We start from the raw sequence: 20,090 nt of genomic DNA on the forward strand, positions 1-20,090 counted from the left end.
TGGATTTTCAAAAAAGATGTCACATTTTGGGGGGTTTGTGGGTCAAGGGTCACGAATGGGATGTTTGTGGCGTCATAAGTTTATGGACAAGACCAGATGTTTCTGTCTCGGGATGAAGCTAACTCATCCTTTAGAGCAGAACGTGATGAAACCTTTATTAAAGTGTACATTTCCATGACTGGCACACAAACACAATAAAGCTGATTTCCAAGTGGAACAGGAAGTAGACCACCGCCTATTGTGTACCTTTACTCAAACCTTCCAGTTATCATCACATCTTTCCTTCTGTGGTGGCATCCATCGCTTTCCAGACACGGGAAGATCTTACTCTACCCACAGTCATGGGTTGGTCATGAACTGTTCAGGGACCAGTAATGGACCAATAATGGGTGCGTCATGGGCCAATCATGGTCCAGTCATAGGTCGGTCACGGTCCAGGTAATGGTCCAGTCACAGGTCGGTCATAGGTCAGTCATAGATCAGTCATGGTACAGTCTATGGTCGGTCATGGTGCAGACATTGGTCAGTCATGGTCCAGGTCATAGTCCAGTCATGGTCCAGTCATAGGTCAGTCATTTGTTGAGGGGTCACATGGCCTTGGTTTGACCTTGGAAGTTCTGTGCTTCAGTGTTTTTTTGTTGGGTTGCCGAGGGATGTCGTGTCGTCAACACGCGACACATCAGCGTGTCCCGCTTGGTGTGTAAATAAACAATCCGAGCGAGCGTCCTAATTAGACGAGTGTGGCGTATGCTGATGAGGAAGTGTTGATTAGCTGGTGCAGCTGAAGGTTACGACGTTGTGTTTACACCACGCTCCTTAATAAGGTCACGGGTCATGGCGTTACTGTGTGCCGTTTCTTGTCAGCTTCTGTGCGTGCGTGCGTGCGTGCGTGCGTGCGTGCGTGCGTGCGTGCGTGCGTGCGTGCGTGCGTGCGTGCGTGCGTGCATGAAGAGAGCTAGAAGTTCCTCTGTGAATGTTTCCATGGAGCTGTGACGTGATGACACAAAGCTTCAACGTGTTTGTCATGTGTGCGCACATGTGAGCGCTCACCTGGTGCCTGATCAATACCTCTGCTGGGATGGTTTTTGGAATACTGCAGCCCCCCCCCACCCCGTCCCCCAGGGAGCATAATTCATCAGGCCTGCTACAAGACTGCTCTCATTGCGCATTGATTCTTGCGTCGGTGCTCCAAAGTGCAGCTCAGATGCAGAAAATGATGAATTCATTTTGCAATTATTAAATTTGCAATTTTTTTTTTGTAAGTCTTTTTTGTAAAACCCTCAAGTATGTGTCGCTCCACTTTCCTCTGCCTGATGGAGTGTTGATTGATTTTCCTTCCTGGAACTTGTGCATGAGCATGAGTCCAAGCGTCATTGTTTATTTATGAGCGATCAGTGTAGCTCAAAATCCAAAATACTCTCATCTTTTCCAGCAGCCTGCGTCCCACACATTAGCCTAATTGTCCAATGTTTACCAAATAACTTCAGGCTCAGTCGTTCCTCACGGGCACAGTCAAAGTTACGAGTCTATTAAGGCGCTTCCATTACGGCCGCTAATGAGTGCATTAGGAAACGCTCAGCTAGATGCCACATAGATTACTATTACTTGCATACCTTGTAGTACTACTACTTAGGGCTGTGACAGTACGTGAGTTCCTGATCTGATTCTTTGGTACGGAACATCCAAAGGAAAAGAGGAGACGTGTGTGTTCATGTCCCACAAGTCATTTACTGATTTATTGTGGTCATGGTTACATTTATTTGGAACAGGCATGCAGTTTTCATTCAAATGCTTCATGTTACGATTCCACAAGTCCGAAAAGGAGCAGGAAGAAGCAGAGCTCATTTAATCCTGTCCTGTCTCCATTTCACATCAATTGCTGATACATTTGTTCACTTCCTGTATTCAACGTGGACTAATTCACCGTTCTTCCATACAATAAAGCCGTTGTCTGTCAACAATAACAACAACAACCTTTTCCCTTTCCCTTGTGCTTGTGTGGATCGATACCATCCTCCCATCCAATTGTCTGTGGTCTGGATACTAAAGGTTTCCGCTTTTCACGTCTTCCTGTCCTTCCGTCTTTGGTGTTGTACTGTGAATGTTGATGCATGGCTTCTTAATTCCAGTACTTCCTGCTCCTGCGACCCTCGTATTTCAAACCCTCAGGTTTGTTGAGGTAGTGGGGTGCTTTCCAGTATAGCCCAGATCAACAACAGAAAAAACAGACCTCTGAAGGATCAAAAGTGTCGATATGCTGAGTTGACAATCAACTTTAGAGCATGAAGGGTTGGTATCGTACGTACTTTAGAGCATGAAGGGTTGGTATCGTACAAACTTTAGAGCATGAAGGGTTGGTATCGTACAAACTTTAGAGCATGAAGGGTTGGTATCGTATGTACTTTAGAGCATGAAGGGTTGGTATCGTACAAACTTTAGAGCATGAAGGGTTGGTATCGTACGTACTTTAGAGCATGAAGGGTTGGTATCGTATGTACTTTAGAGCATGAAGGGTTGGTATCGTACAAACTTTAGAGCATGAAGGGTTGGTATCGTACGTACTTTAGAGCATGAAGGGTTGGTATCGTACGTACTTTAGAGCATGAAGGGTTGGTATCGTACAAGCTTTAGAGCATGAAGGGTTGGTATCGTACGTACTTTAGAGCATGAAGGGTTGATATCGTACGTACTTTAGAGCACGAAGGGTTGGTATCGTACGTACTTTAGAGCATGAAGGGTTGGTATCGTACGTACTTTAGAGCACGAAGGGTTGGTATCGTACGTACTTTAGAGCATGAAGGGTTGGTATCGTACATACTTTAGAGCATGAAGGCTTGGTATCGTACGTACTTTAGAGCATGAAGGGTTGGTATCGTACAAACTTTAGAGCATGAAGGGTTGGTATCGTACGTACTTTAGAGCATGAAGGGTTGGTATCGTACGTACTTTAGAGCATGAAGGGTTGGTATCGTACAAGCTTTAGAGCATGAAGGGTTGGTATCGTACGTACTTTAGAGCATGAAGGGTTGGTATCGTACGTACTTTAGAGCACGAAGGGTTGGTATCGTACGTACTTTAGAGCATGAAGGGTTGGTATCGTACGTACTTTAGAGCACGAAGGGTTGGTATCGTACGTACTTTAGAGCATGAAGGGTTGGTATCGTACATACTTTAGAGCATGAAGGCTTGGTATCGTACGTACTTTGGAGCATGAAGGGTTGGTATCGTACGTACTTTAGAGCATGAAGGGTTGGTATCGTACGTACTTTAGAGCACGAAGGCTTGGTATCGTACGTACTTTAGAGCATGAAGGGTTGGTATCGTACGTACTTTAGAGCATGAAGGGTTGGTATCGTACGTACTTTGGAGCATGAAGGGTTGGTATCGTACGTACTTTAGAGCATGAAGGGTTGGTATCGTACGTACTTTAGAGCATGAAGGGTTGGTATCGTACGTACTTTAGAGCACGAAGGGTTGGTATCGTACGTACTTTAGAGCATGAAGGGTTGGTATCGTACGTACTTTAGAGCATGAAGGGTTGGTATCGTACGTACTTTAGAGCATGAAGGGTGTATCTGAAGTAAAAACGTGTGTGTGGCGCACGTACGGAGTACGCTAGTGCCACATACAAAAAAGAACCTCTGCGGCCCAAAAACCAGCGCGTCACATGCGTGGTTTGCACGTAGACCAGCTGTAGGAGGGGCTGTGACCTGTGCTTCAGTGAGGGACAGGACGTTAGTACTACTCTGCTCCTTGAAACATGATGTCAGTACTACAGTACTTGCACGTGTCACGATGGCGTGGAAGTTGTTGTTTGTGAAAGCGAGGATGTTTGAGCATCCAGCTGGAGGGAAGATGTGAAGATGTGGAAGTGGTGCTTGGCGGCAAGGAGCCCTGCGGAATCCCATGCAGTCAAACAAGCCCAAGTAGGAGAGGATGAGCGCAGACGGCGTCTTGTCCCTTTCCCGTCTCTCCTAAGAGCATCCACACAAAGAAGTGGTGTCGCTGCCACCACGCCCCCCTCCCAAACCCCCATTAAGTCGCCCACCTCATCTCCGAGTGCCATTACTCGCCTTCTTGCCCACGCCTGGCATTTTCCTCATCAGTCAAGATGGGCCTGAGACACGAGGAGCCTTTTGGTCATGTGACTCAAACAGCAGCAGCCATGTTGCTTGTTTGTGCCAGTTAGGATGTTCACTAAAGAGGCCCAGCAATTCCATGCTATCAACTGGATCGGCCAATCACAGACCAGACGTGTGTGTGTGTGTGTGTGTGTGTGTGTGTGTGTGTGCGTGTGTAGGTGTTGTTGTTACAGTGTGAGGACATGAGTGTACTTTGTCCTTTTAGTCTTTTCTGCTGATGAGGGTCCTTTTTTCATTTTTTTTCCAAACTCCACAAAGTGAAGTTAAAGATGATATCAAGTGGGAGGGAGGGTGGAAAAAAAAGAATAAAAAAAGATTTTGATTTTATCAGAAGTCTTTCTTGTGTGTTTTTCTTGAAGACACAGTTGGGGGCATCACTTTGATGTCCTGCTGAGAGCCTTACTATCTGCTTCTTACTTCCTCTTATTTCCTTACTTCCTCTTATTTCCTTACTTCCTCTTATTTCCTTACTTCCTCTTATTTCCTCACTTCCTCTTATTTCCTCACTTCCTCTTATTTTCTTACTTCCTCTTATTTTCTTACTTCCTCCTATTTCCTTACTTCCTCTTATTTCCTTACTTCCTCTTATTTCCTCACTTCCTCTTATTTCCTTACTTCCTCTTATTTCCTTACTTCCTCTTATTTCCTCACTTCCTCTTATTTTCTTACTTCCTCTTATTTCCTTACTTCCTCTTATTTCCTTACTTCCTCTTATTTCCTCACTTCCTCTTATTTCCTTACTTCCTCTCATTTCCTTACTTCCTATTTCCTCACGTCCTCTTATTTCCTTACTTCCTCTCATTTCCTTACTTCCTCCTATTTCCTCACGTCCTCTTATTTCCTTACTTCCTCTCATTTCCTTACTTCCTATTTCCTCACTTCCTCTTATTTCCTTATTTCCTCTTATTTCCTCACTTCCTCTTATTTCCTTACTTCCTCCTATTTCCTCACTTCCTCTTATTTCCTCACTTCCTCTTATTTCCTTCCTCTTATTTCCTTACTTCCTCCTATTTCCTTACTTCCCCTTATTTCCTCACGTCCTCTTATTTCCTTACTTCCTCTCATTTCCTTACTTCCTCCTATTTCCTCACGTCCTCTTATTTCTTTACTTCCTCATACTTCCTTACTTCCTCATATTTCCTTACTTCCTCTTATTTCCTTACTTCCTCTTATTTCCTTACTTCCTCCTATTTCCTTCCTTCCTCTTATTTCCTTACTTCTCCTATTTCCTTACTTCCTCTTATTTCCTCACGTCCTCTTATTTCCTTACTTCCTCCTATTTCCTTACTTCCTCCTATTTCCTTACTTCCTCTTACTTCCCCTTATTTCCTTACTTCCTCTTATTTCCTTACTTCCTCCTATTTCCTTACTTCCTCTTATTTCCTTACTTCCTCTTATTTCCTTACTTCCTCCTATTTCCTTCCTTCCTCTTATTTCCTTACTTCTCCTATTTCCTTACTTCCTCTTATTTCCTCACGTCCTCTTATTTCCTTACTTCCTCCTATTTCCTTACTTCCTCCTATTTCCTTACTTCCTCTTACTTCCCCTTATTTCCTTACTTCCTCTTATTTCCTTACTTCCTCTTATTTCCTTACTTCCTCTTATTTCCTTACTTCCTCCTATTTCCTTACTTCCTCTTATTTCCTTACTTCCTCTTATTTCCTTACTTCCTCCTATTTCCTTACTTCCTCATATTTCCTTACTTCCTCTTATTTCCTCACTTCCTCTTATTTCCTTACTTCCTCTTATTTCCTTACTTCCTCTTACTTCCTCTTATTTCCTCACTTCCTCCTATTTCCTTACTTCCTCTTATTTCCTTACTTCCTCTTATTTTATACTTCCTCTTATTTTCTTACTTCCTCCTATTTCCTTACTTCCTCTTATTTCCTTACTTCCTCCTATTTCCTTACTTCCTCTTATTTCCTCACTTCCTCTTATTTCCTTACTTCCTCTTATTTCCTTACTTCCTCCTATTTCCTTACTTCCCCTTATTTCCTCACGTCCTCTTATTTCCTTACTTCCTCTCATTTCCTTACTTCCTCCTATTTCCTCACGTCCTCTTATTTCTTTACTTCCTCTTATTTCCTTACTTCCTCTTACTTCCCCTTATTTCCTTACTTCCTCTTATTTCCTTACTTCCTCTTATTTCCTCACTTCCTCTTATTTCCTTACTTCCTCATACTTCCTTACTTCCTCATATTTCCTTACTTCCTCCTATTTCCTCACGTCCTCTTATTTCCTTACTTCCTCTCATTTCCTTACTTCCTATTTCCTCACTTCCTCTTATTTCCTTATTTCCTCTTATTTCCTCACTTCCTCTTATTTCCTTACTTCCTCTTATTTCCTTACTTCCTCTCATTTCCTTACTTCCTATTTCCTCACTTCCTCTTATTTCCTTATTTCCTCTTATTTCCTCACTTCCTCTTATTTCCTTACTTCCTCCTATTTCCTCACTTCCTCTTATTTCCTTACTTCCTCTTATTTCCTTATTTCCTCTTATTTCCTCACTTCCTCTTATTTCCTTACTTCCTCTTATTTCCTTACTTCCTCCTATTTCCTCACTTCCTCCTATTTCCTCACTTCCTCTTATTTCCTCACTTCCTCTTATTTCCTTACTTCCTCTTATTTCCTTACTTCCTCTTACTTCCTCTTATTTCCTCACTTCCTCCTATTTCCTTACTTCCTCTTATTTCCTTACTTCCTCCTATTTCCTTACTTCCTCTTATTTCCTCACTTCCTCTTATTTCCTTACTTCCTCTTATTTCCTTACTTCCTCCTATTTCCTTACTTCCCCTTATTTCCTCACGTCCTCTTATTTCCTTACTTCCTCTCATTTCCTTACTTCCTCCTATTTCCTCACGTCCTCTTATTTCTTTACTTCCTCTTATTTCCTTACTTCCTCTTACTTCCCCTTATTTTTTTACTTCCTCTTATTTCCTTACTTCCTCTTATTTCATCACTTCCTCTTATTTCCTTACTTCCTCATACTTCCTTACTTCCTCATATTTCCTTACTTCCTCTTATTTCCTTACTTCCTTCTATTTCCTTACTTCCTCTTATTTCCTTACTTCCTCTTATTTCCTTACTTCCTCCTATTTCCTTCCTTCCTCTTATTTCCTTACTTCCTCCTATTTCCTTACTTCCTCTTATTTCCTCACGTCCTCTTATTTCCTTACTTCCTCCTATTTCCTTACTTCCTCCTATTTCCTTACTTCCTCTTATTTCCTTACCTTCTCTTATTTCCTTACTTTCTCTTACTTCCCCTTATTTCCTTACTTCCTCTTATTTCCTTACTTCCTCTTACTTCCCCTTATTTCCTCACTTCCTCTTATTTCCTTACTTCCCCTTATTTCCTTACTTCCTCTTATTTCCTTACTTCCTCTTATTTCCTCACTTCCTCTTATTTCCTTACTTCCTCATACTTCCTTACTTCCTCATATTTCCTTACTTCCTCCTATTTCCTCACGTCCTCTTATTTCCTTACTTCCTCTCATTTCCTTACTTCCTATTTCCTCACTTCCTCTTATTTCCTTATTTCCTCTTATTTCCTCACTTCCTCTTATTTCCTTACTTCCTCTTATTTCCTTACTTCCTCTCATTTCCTTACTTCCTATTTCCTCACTTCCTCTTATTTCCTTATTTCCTCTTATTTCCTCACTTCCTCTTATTTCCTTACTTCCTCCTATTTCCTCACTTCCTCTTATTTCCTTACTTCCTCTTATTTCCTTATTTCCTCTTATTTCCTCACTTCCTCTTATTTCCTTACTTCCTCTTATTTCCTTACTTCCTCCTATTTCCTCACTTCCTCCTATTTCCTCACTTCCTCTTATTTCCTCACTTCCTCTTATTTCCTTACTTCCTCTTATTTCCTTACTTCCTCTTACTTCCTCTTATTTCCTCACTTCCTCCTATTTCCTTACTTCCTCTTATTTCCTTACTTCCTCCTATTTCCTTACTTCCTCTTATTTCCTCACTTCCTCTTATTTCCTTACTTCCTCTTATTTCCTTACTTCCTCCTATTTCCTTACTTCCCCTTATTTCCTCACGTCCTCTTATTTCCTTACTTCCTCTCATTTCCTTACTTCCTCCTATTTCCTCACGTCCTCTTATTTCTTTACTTCCTCTTATTTCCTTACTTCCTCTTACTTCCCCTTATTTCCTTACTTCCTCTTATTTCCTTACTTCCTCTTATTTCATCACTTCCTCTTATTTCCTTACTTCCTCATACTTCCTTACTTCCTCATATTTCCTTACTTCCTCTTATTTCCTTACTTCCTTCTATTTCCTTACTTCCTCTTATTTCCTTACTTCCTCTTATTTCCTTACTTCCTCCTATTTCCTTCCTTCCTCTTATTTCCTTACTTCCTCCTATTTCCTTACTTCCTCTTATTTCCTCACGTCCTCTTATTTCCTTACTTCCTCCTATTTCCTTACTTCCTCCTATTTCCTTACTTCCTCTTATTTCCTTACCTTCTCTTATTTCCTTACTTTCTCTTACTTCCCCTTATTTCCTTACTTCCTCTTATTTCCTTACTTCCTCTTACTTCCCCTTATTTCCTCACTTCCTCTTATTTCCTTACTTCCTCTTATTTCCTTACTTCCTCTTACTTCCTTTTATTTCCTCATTTCCTCTTATTTCCTTACTTCCTCTTATTTCCTTACTTCCTCCTATTTCCTTACTTCCTCTTATTTCCTCACTTCCTCTTATTTCCTTACTTCCTCCTATTTCCTTACTTCCTCTTATTTCCTTACTTCCTCCTATTTCCTTACTTCCTCTTATTTCCTCACTTCCTCTTATTTCCTTACTTCCTCTTATTTCCTTACTTCCTCCTATTTCCTTACTTCCCCTTATTTCCTCACGTCCTCTTATTTCCTTACTTCCTCTCATTTCCTTACTTCCTCCTATTTCCTCACGTCCTCTTATTTCTTTACTTCCTCTTATTTCCTTACTTCCTCTTACTTCCCCTTATTTCCTTACTTCCTCTTATTTCCTTACTTCCTCTTATTTCATCACTTCCTCTTATTTCCTTACTTCCTCATACTTCCTTACTTCCTCATATTTCCTTACTTCCTCTTATTTCCTTACTTCCTTCTATTTCCTTACTTCCTCTTATTTCCTTACTTCCTCTTATTTCCTTACTTCCTCCTATTTCCTTCCTTCCTCTTATTTCCTTACTTCCTCCTATTTCCTTACTTCCTCTTATTTCCTCACGTCCTCTTATTTCCTTACTTCCTCCTATTTCCTTACTTCCTCCTATTTCCTTACTTCCTCTTATTTCCTTACCTTCTCTTATTTCCTTACTTTCTCTTACTTCCCCTTATTTCCTTACTTCCTCTTATTTCCTTACTTCCTCTTACTTCCCCTTATTTCCTCACTTCCTCTTATTTCCTTACTTCCTCTTATTTCCTTACTTCCTCTTACTTCCTTTTATTTCCTCATTTCCTCTTATTTCCTTACTTCCTCTTATTTCCTTACTTCCTCCTATTTCCTTACTTCCTCTTATTTCCTCACTTCCTCTTATTTCCTTACTTCCTCCTATTTCCTTACTTCCCCTTATTTCCTCACGTCCTCTTATTTCCTTACTTCCTCTCATTTCCTTACTTCCTCCTATTTCCTTACTTCCTCCTATTTCCTTACTTCCTCTTATTTCCTTACTTCCTCTTACTTCCCCTTATTTCCTTACTTCCTCTTATTTCCTCACTTCCTCTTATTTCCTTACTTCCTCATACTTCCTTACTTCCTCATATTTCCTTACTTCCTCATATTTCCTTACTTCCTCTTACTTCCCCTTATTTCCTTACTTCCTCTTATTTCCTTACTTCCTCTTATTTCCTCACTTCCTCTTATTTCCTTACTTCCTCCTATTTCCTTACTTCCTCCTATTTCCTTACTTCCTCCTATTTCCTTACTTCCTCTTACTTCCTCACTTCCTCTTATTTCCTTACTTCCTCCTATTTCCTCACTTCCTCTTATTTCCTTACTTCCTCTTATTTCCTTACTTCCTCCTATTTCCTTACTTCCTCTTATTTCCTTACTTCCTCTTATTTCCTTACCTTCTCTTATTTCCTTACTTCCTCTTATTTCCTTACTTCCTCTTATTTCCTCACTTCCTCTTATTTCCTTACTTCCTCCTATTTCCTTACTTCCTCTTATTTCCTTACTTCCTCTCATTTCCTTACTTCCTATTTCCTCACGTCCTCTTATTTCCTTACTTCCTCTCATTTCCTTACTTCCTCCTATTTCCTCACGTCCTCTTATTTCCTTACTTCCTCTCATTTCCTTACTTCCTCCTATTTCCTTACTTCCTCTTATTTCCTTACTTCCTCTCATTTCCTTACTTCCTATTTCCTCACTTCCTCTTATTTCCTCACTTCCTCTTATTTCCTTACTTCCTCTTATTTCCTTACTTCCTCTTACTTCCTCTTATTTCCTCACTTCCTCCTATTTCCTTACTTCCTCTTATTTCCTTACTTCCTCCTATTTCCTTACTTCCTCTTATTTCCTCACTTCCTCTTATTTCCTTACTTCCTCTTATTTCCTTACTTCCTCCTATTTCCTTACTTCCCCTTATTTCCTCACGTCCTCTTATTTCCTTACTTCCTCTCATTTCCTTACTTCCTCCTATTTCCTCACGTCCTCTTATTTCTTTACTTCCTCATACTTCCTTACTTCCTCATATTTCCTTACTTCCTCTTATTTCCTTACTTCCTTCTATTTCCTTACTTCCTCTTATTTCCTTACTTCCTCTTATTTCCTTACTTCCTCCTATTTCCTTCCTTCCTCTTATTTCCTTACTTCCTCCTATTTCCTTACTTCCTCTTATTTCCTCACGTCCTCTTATTTCCTTACTTCCTCCTATTTCCTTACTTCCTCCTATTTCCTTACTTCCTCTTATTTCCTTACCTTCTCTTATTTCCTTACTTTCTCTTACTTCCCCTTATTTCCTTACTTCCTCTTATTTCCTTACTTCCTCTTACTTCCCCTTATTTCCTCACTTCCTCTTATTTCCTTACTTCCTCTTATTTCCTTACTTCCTCTTACTTCCTTTTATTTCCTCACTTCCTCCTATTTCCTTACTTCCTCTTATTTCCTTACTTCCTCCTATTTCCTTACTTCCTCTTATTTCCTCACTTCCTCTTATTTCCTTACTTCCTCCTATTTCCTTACTTCCCCTTATTTCCTCACGTCCTCTTATTTCCTTACTTCCTCTCATTTCCTTACTTCCTCCTATTTCCTTACTTCCTCCTATTTCCTTACTTCCTCTTATTTCCTTACTTCCTCTTACTTCCCCTTATTTCCTTACTTCCTCTTATTTCCTTACTTCCTCTTACTTCCCCTTATTTCCTCACTTCCTCTTATTTCCTTACTTCCTCTTATTTCCTTACTTCCTCTTACTTCCTTTTATTTCCTCACTTCCTCCTATTTCCTTACTTCCTCTTATTTCCTTACTTCCTCCTATTTCCTTACTTCCTCTTATTTCCTCACTTCCTCTTATTTCCTTACTTCCTCCTATTTCCTTACTTCCCCTTATTTCCTCACGTCCTCTTATTTCCTTACTTCCTCTCATTTCCTTACTTCCTCCTATTTCCTTACTTCCTCCTATTTCCTTACTTCCTCTTATTTCCTTACTTCCTCTTACTTCCCCTTATTTCCTTACTTCCTCTTATTTCCTTACTTCCTCTTACTTCCCCTTATTTCCTTACTTCCTCTCATTTCCTTACTTCCTCCTATTTCCTCACGTCCTCTTATTTCCTTACTTCCTCTCATTTCCTTACTTCCTATTTCCTCACTTCCTCTTATTTCCTTATTTCCTCTTATTTCCTCACTTCCTCTTATTTCCTTACTTCCTCCTATTTCCTCACTTCCTCTTATTTCCTTACTTCCTCTTATTTCCTTATTTCCTCTTATTTCCTTACTTCCTCTTATTTCCTTACTTCCTCCTATTTCCTCACTTCCTCCTATTTCCTCACTTCCTCTTATTTCCTCACTTCCTCTTATTTCCTTACTTCCTCTTATTTCCTTACTTCCTCTTACTTCCTCTTATTTCCTCACTTCTTCCTATTTCCTTACTTCCTCTTATTTCCTTACTTCCTCCTATTTCCTTACTTCCTCTTATTTCCTCACTTCCTCTTATTTCCTTACTTCCTCTTATTTCCTTACTTCCTCCTATTTCCTTACTTCCCCTTATTTCCTCACGTCCTCTTATTTCCTTACTTCCTCTCATTTCCTTACTTCCTCCTATTTCCTCACGTCCTCTTATTTCTTTACTTCCTCTTATTTCCTTACTTCCTCTTACTTCCCCTTATTTCCTTACTTCCTCTTATTTCCTTACTTCCTCTTATTTCCTCACTTCCTCTTATTTCCTTACTTCCTCATACTTCCTTACTTCCTCATATTTCCTTACTTCCTCCTATTTCCTCACGTCCTCTTATTTCCTTACTTCCTCTCATTTCCTTACTTCCTATTTCCTCACTTCCTCTTATTTCCTTATTTCCTCTTATTTCCTCACTTCCTCTTATTTCCTTACTTCCTCTTATTTCCTTACTTCCTCTCATTTCCTTACTTCCTATTTCCTCACTTCCTCTTATTTCCTTATTTCCTCTTATTTCCTCACGTCCTCTTATTTCTTTACTTCCTCTTATTTCCTTACTTCCTCTTACTTCCCCTTATTTCCTTACTTCCTCTTATTTCCTTACTTCCTCTTATTTCATCACTTCCTCTTATTTCCTTACTTCCTTACTTCCTCATATTTCCTTACTTCCTCTTATTTCCTTACTTCCTTCTATTTCCTTACTTCCTCTTATTTCCTTACTTCCTCTTATTTCCTTACTTCCTCCTATTTCCTTCCTTCCTCTTATTTCCTTACTTCCTCCTATTTCCTTACTTCCTCTTATTTCCTTACTTCCTCTTATTTCCTCACGTCCTCTTATTTCCTTACTTCCTCTCATTTCCTTACTTCCTATTTCCTCACTTCCTCTTATTTCCTTATTTCCTCTTATTTCCTCACTTCCTCTTATTTCCTTACTTCCTCCTATTTCCTTACTTCCTCTTATTTCCTCACGTCCTCTTATTTCCTTACTTCCTCCTATTTCCTTACTTCCTCCTATTTCCTTACTTCCTCTTATTTCCTTACCTTCTCTTATTTCCTTACTTTCTCTTACTTCCCCTTATTTCCTTACTTCCTCTTATTTCCTTACTTCCTCTTACTTCCCCTTATTTCCTCACTTCCTCTTATTTCCTTACTTCCTCTTATTTCCTTACTTCCTCTTACTTCCTTTTATTTCCTCATTTCCTCTTATTTCCTTACTTCCTCTTATTTCCTTACTTCCTCCTATTTCCTTACTTCCTCTTATTTCCTCACTTCCTCTTATTTCCTTACTTCCTCCTATTTCCTTACTTCCCCTTATTTCCTCACGTCCTCTTATTTCCTTACTTCCTCTCATTTCCTTACTTCCTCCTATTTCCTTACTTCCTCCTATTTCCTTACTTCCTCTTATTTCCTTACTTCCTCTTACTTCCCCTTATTTCCTTACTTCCTCTTATTTCCTCACTTCCTCTTATTTCCTTACTTCCTCATACTTCCTTACTTCCTCATATTTCCTTACTTCCTCCTATTTCCTTACTTCCTCTTATTTCCTTACTTCCTCTCATTTCCTTACTTCCTATTTCCTCACGTCCTCTTATTTCCTTACTTCCTCTCATTTCCTTACTTCCTCCTATTTCCTCACGTCCTCTTATTTCCTTACTTCCTCTCATTTCCTCACTTCCTCTTATTTCCTTACTTCCTCCTATTTCCTTACTTCCTCTTATTTCCTTACTTCCTCTCATTTCCTTACTTCCTATTTCCTCACTTCCTCTTATTTCCTCACTTCCTCTTATTTCCTTACTTCCTCTTATTTCCTTACTTCCTCTTACTTCCTCTTATTTCCTCACTTCCTCCTATTTCCTTACTTCCTCTTATTTCCTTACTTCCTCCTATTTCCTTACTTCCTCTTATTTCCTCACTTCCTCTTATTTCCTTACTTCCTCTTATTTCCTTACTTCCTCCTATTTCCTTACTTCCCCTTATTTCCTCACGTCCTCTTATTTCCTTACTTCCTCTCATTTCCTTACTCCCTCCTATTTCCTCACGTCCTCTTATTTCTTTACTTCCTCATACTTCCTTACTTCCTCATATTTCCTTACTTCCTCTTATTTCCTTACTTCCTTCTATTTCCTTACTTCCTCTTATTTCCTTACTTCCTCTTATTTCCTTACTTCCTCCTATTTCCTTCCTTCCTCTTATTTCCTTACTTCCTCCTATTTCCTTACTTCCTCTTATTTCCTCACGTCCTCTTATTTCCTTACTTCCTCCTATTTCCTTACTTCCTCCTATTTCCTTACTTCCTCTTATTTCCTTACCTTCTCTTATTTCCTTACTTTCTCTTACTTCCCCTTATTTCCTTACTTCCTCTTATTTCCTTACTTCCTCTTACTTCCCCTTATTTCCTCACTTCCTCTTATTTCCTTACTTCCTCTTATTTCCTTACTTCCTCTTACTTCCTTTTATTTCCTCACTTCCTCCTATTTCCTTACTTCCTCTTATTTCCTTACTTCCTCCTATTTCCTTACTTCCTCTTATTTCCTCACTTCCTCTTATTTCCTTACTTCCTCCTATTTCCTTACTTCCTCCTATTTCCTCACGTCCTCTTATTTCTTTACTTCCTCTTATTTCCTTACTTCCTCTTACTTCCCCTTATTTCCTTACTTCCTCTTATTTCCTTACTTCCTCTTATTTCCTCACTTCCTCTTATTTCCTTACTTCCTCATACTTCCTTACTTCCTCATATTTCCTTACTTCCTCCTATTTCCTCACGTCCTCTTATTTCCTTACTTCCTCTCATTTCCTTACTTCCTATTTCCTCACTTCCTCTTATTTCCTTATTTCCTCTTATTTCTTTACTTCCTCTTATTTCCTTACTTCCTCTTACTTCCCCTTATTTCCTTACTTCCTCTTATTTCCTTACTTCCTCTTATTTCCTCACTTCCTCTTATTTCCTTACTTCCTCATACTTCCTTACTTCCTCATATTTCCTTACTTCCTCCTATTTCCTCACTTCCTCTTATTTCCTTACTTCCTCTTATTTCCTTATTTCCTCTTATTTCCTCACTTCCTCTTATTTCCTTACTTCCTCTTATTTCCTTACTTCCTCCTATTTCCTCACTTCCTCCTATTTCCTCACTTCCTCTTATTTCCTCACTTCCTCTTATTTCCTTACTTCCTCTTATTTCCTTACTTCCTCTTACTTCCTCTTATTTCCTCACTTCCTCCTATTTCCTTACTTCCTCTTATTTCCTTACTTCCTCCTATTTCCTTACTTCCTCTTATTTCCTCACTTCCTCTTATTTCCTTACTTCCTCTTATTTCCTTACTTCCTCCTATTTCCTTACTTCCCCTTATTTCCTCACGTCCTCTTATTTCCTTACTTCCTCTCATTTCCTTACTTCCTCCTATTTCCTCACGTCCTCTTATTTCTTTACTTCCTCTTATTTCCTTACTTCCTCTTACTTCCCCTTATTTCCTTACTTCCTCTTATTTCCTTACTTCCTCTTATTTCATCACTTCCTCTTATTTCCTTACTTCCTTACTTCCTCATATTTCCTTACTTCCTCTTATTTCCTTACTTCCTTCTATTTCCTTACTTCCTCTTATTTCCTTACTTCCTCTTATTTCCTTACTTCCTCCTATTTCCTTCCTTCCTCTTATTTCCTTACTTCCTCCTATTTCCTTACTTCCTCTTATTTCCTCACGTCCTCTTATTTCCTCACGTCCTCTTATTTCCTTACTTCCTCTCATTTCCTTACTTCCTATTTCCTCACTTCCTCTTATTTCCTTATTTCCTCTTATTTCCTCACTTCCTCTTATTTCCTTACTTCCTCATACTTCCTTACTTCCTCATATTTCCTTACTTCCTCTTATGTCCTTACTTCCTCTTATTTCCTCACTTCCTCTTATTTCCTTACTTCCTCATATTTCCTTACTTCCTCTTATTTCCTTACTTCCTCCTATTTCCTTACTTCCCCTTATTTCCTCACGTCCTCTTATTTCCTTACTTCCTCTCATTTCCTTACTTCCTCCTATTTCCTCACATCCTCTTATTTCCTTACTTCCTCTCATTTCCTTACTTCCTCTTATTTCCCCACTTCCTCTTATTTCCTTACTTCCTCATATTTCCTTACTTCCTCTTATTTCCTTACTTCCTCCTATTTCCTTACTTCCTCTTATTTCCTCACTTCCTCTTATTTCCTTACTTCCTCTTATTTCCTTACTTCCTCCTATTTCCTTACTTCCCCTTATTTCCTCACGTCCTCTTATTTCCTTACTTCCTCTCATTTCCTTACTTCCTCCTATTTCCTCACGTCCTCTTATTTCTTTACTTCCTCTTATTTCCTTACTTCCTCTTACTTCCCCTTATTTCCTTACTTCCTCTTATTTCCTTACTTCCTCTTATTTCCTCACTTCCTCTTATTTCCTTACTTCCTCATACTTCCTCACTTCCTCATATTTCCTTATTTCCTCTTATTTCCTTACTTCCTTCTATTTCCTTACTTCCTCTTATTTCCTTACTTCCTCTTATTTCCTTACTTCCTCCTATTTCCTTCCTTCCTCTTATTTCCTTACTTCCTCCTATTTCCTTACTTCCTCTTATTTCCTCACGTCCTCTTATTTCCTTACTTCCTCCTATTTCCTTACTTCCTCCTATTTCCTTACCTTCTCTTATTTCCTTACTTTCTCTTACTTCCCCTTATTTCCTTACTTCCTCTTATTTCCTCACTTCCTCTTATTTCCTTACTTCCTCATACTTCCTTACTTCCTCATATTTCCTTACTTCCTCATATTTCCTTACTTCCTCTTACTTCCCCTTATTTCCTTACTTCCTCTTATTTCCTTACTTCCTCTTATTTCCTCACTTCCTCTTATTTCCTTACTTCCTCCTATTTCCTTACTTCCTCCTATTTCCTTACTTCCTCTTACTTCCTCACTTCCTCTTATTTCCTTACTTCCTCCTATTTCCTCACTTCCTCTTATTTCCTTACTTCCTCTTATTTCCTTACTTCCTCCTATTTCCTTACTTCCTCTTATTTCCTTACTTCCTCTTATTTCCTTACCTTCTCTTATTTCCTTACTTCCTCTTATTTCCTTACTTCCTCTTATTTCCTCACTTCCTCTTATTTCCTTACTTCCTCCTATTTCCTTACTTCCCCTTATTTCCTTACTTCCTCTCATTTCCTTACTTCCTATTTCCTCACGTCCTCTTATTTCCTTACTTCCTCTCATTTCCTTACTTCCTCCTATTTCCTCACGTCCTCTTATTTCCTTACTTCCTCTCATTTCCTTACTTCCTATTTCCTCACTTCCTCTTATTTCCTTATTTCCTCTTATTTCCTCACTTCCTCTTATTTCCTTACTTCCTCATACTTCCTTACTTCCTCATATTTCCTTACTTCCTCTTATGTCCTTACTTCCTCTTTTTTCCTCACTTCCTCTTATTTCCTTACTTCCTCATATTTCCTTACTTCCTCTTATTTCCTTACTTCCTCCTATTTCCTTACTTCCCCTTATTTCCTCACGTCCTCTTATTTCCTTACTTCCTCTCATTTCCTTACTTCCTCTTATTTCCTTACTTCCTCCTATTTCCTTACTTCCTCTTATTTCCTTACTTCCTCCTATTTCCTTACTTCCTCTTATTTCCTTACTTCCTCTTACTTCCCCTTATTTCCTTACTTCCTCCTATTTCCTTACTTCCTCTTATTTCCTTACTTCCTCCTATTTCCTTACTTCCCCTTATTTCCTCACGTCCTCTTATTTCCTTACTTCCTCTCATTTCCTTACTTCCTCTTATTTCCTTACTTCCTCTTACTTCCCCTTATTTCCTTACTTCCTCATATTTCCTTACTTCCTCTTATTTCCTTACTTCCTCCTATTTCCTTACTTCCCCTTATTTCCTCACGTCCTCTTATTTCCTTACTTCCTCTCATTTCCTTACTTCCTCTTATTTCCTTACTTCCTCCTATTTCCTTACTTCCTCTTATTTCCTTACTTCCTCCTATTTCCTTACTTCCCCTTATTTCTTTACTTCCTCTTATTTCCTTACTTCCTCTTTTTTCCTTACTTCCTCTTATTTCCTTACTTCCTCTTATTTCCTTACTTCCTCTTACTTCCCCTTATTTCCTTACTTTTTCCTATTTCCTTATCCGTTATGTTCTCTCATGTTATCCCTGACTTGCCTTTACTTTCCCTGACTTACAGAAAATGTCCTTCATTTGCAAATGCCGATGTTGACAGGTAAGCCAGCCAATGAGAATATGTAGCCAACACCCATCCAGCAGACCATGTGATGCGACCACGTGATGCAGGTGGAAGCCACGCGAGCTCCTGTGATGAATGTGCCGTTCTCTCAAGCACGCCATTGATCTTTTCCCTGGTACTTTTCCTCCCATGGGGTCAATCCGCTCGCCCGACGCTTGGCTAACGACGCCCCCGGACACACTAAATCTCTCAGCCCCCGTCGCCGTGGAGGAGATGAAGTGTCATCTTCATCAAAGTGGACGTCAGGCGGTACGCCGGGTTGCCCCGTGAGCTAACTTGATGGAAGTATGAAGTCTTTGGCTGCCAGAGATAATGAAGCATAGACTGGAAGTTGCACTAACTGAAGATGGACGTACGTAGGACCTCCTGTGGGGAAAAGCAAATGCGTGCATGAGAATAAACACAAGTTCTCCGCAGGTTCGACACTCCACTGACCGTCGCAACGCAGCAGGTCAATTATTGACTTTTATATTTTTAAACAAACCAAATGCCCTCAGTATCCTACAACCTTTTCCAGACTTTGTAAAGAACGTCTTGCAAAAACAGCAAAAACAGCACATATTCAAAACTGGTAAGTGTAAAAACGTTTCCTGTGAAGCTAACGTGTGTGTGAGGCTTCTCTGCAGCAGCAATGCATTGTGGGAAACTACGCTCCTCTTTCACTAAAAAGTAAAGAGATGCCGTCTTTTTGTCTACTTTTACGCGTTGTTGTGGCGTTTCATTGTGCCGCCGAACACAAAGACTCCCGTCTGCATGAATCTTTTTTTCACTACACAAAACAAACAAGGTTGTTAAGTGGCAGTAATTGCACTGCAAGCTGTTCAATGTGTAAAATTACACCCCCCCATGACACTCCTTCCTCCCCCAAACACACTTTGGAATGTCAATAAAGTAAAACAAAAAAGTGTTTTTATTTTGGAAAAGTACATATGATGCCATTTTGCTTTGTTTCTTTATGATGCCGTTATTTTGGTTTCTTTTTCAGTTGCTGCCATGAATTGGACTGGTGAGCATCGCGCGTTCATTGTGGAAACGTTGATCAAAGCAAAGGAATCTAACGGCAACACAACCAGCGTTCCGTTTGCTCTTCAGTCTTGGTGGACGTGATCCCCACCAGCTCCAAACACCATCTTGGTATGGTGACCAACTTCACAGCTACTGGATCTGCATCGAGTGTGTGGACGATAATGGATCCCATTGGACTGATTTCATTTTGAAACATCATGAAACAGATGTTTCCTATATATATGAAAAATAAATAAAAATAAAAAGGAAAAAAATTAAAACAATCAAAAAATAAATAAAAGACGACTGCACAATGGAAAAAAATAAACCAGGAAGAAATGTTAAAAACAAATAAGAATTTTTTTAAAAGGCTCGGGACTGTAATTTTTTTTTAGATTAAAAACAATTTAAAAAGAAGGCTTGTTAAGTAAAATAAATGGATAAAATAAATGAAAAATTAAAAAATAAGGCTTGGGAATGTAAAAATTAAAAAAAATATAAAAGAATATCAAAAGAAGGTTGATTATGTAAAATAAATAAGAATGAAAAAAATTAGGCTGGAAAATGTAAAAACAAATAAAAAGAAAAGTAT

The sequence above is a fragment of the Dunckerocampus dactyliophorus genome, chromosome 7, assembly GCF_027744805.1.
Source record: "Dunckerocampus dactyliophorus isolate RoL2022-P2 chromosome 7, RoL_Ddac_1.1, whole genome shotgun sequence".
Taxonomy (NCBI): Eukaryota; Metazoa; Chordata; class Actinopteri; order Syngnathiformes; family Syngnathidae; genus Dunckerocampus; species Dunckerocampus dactyliophorus.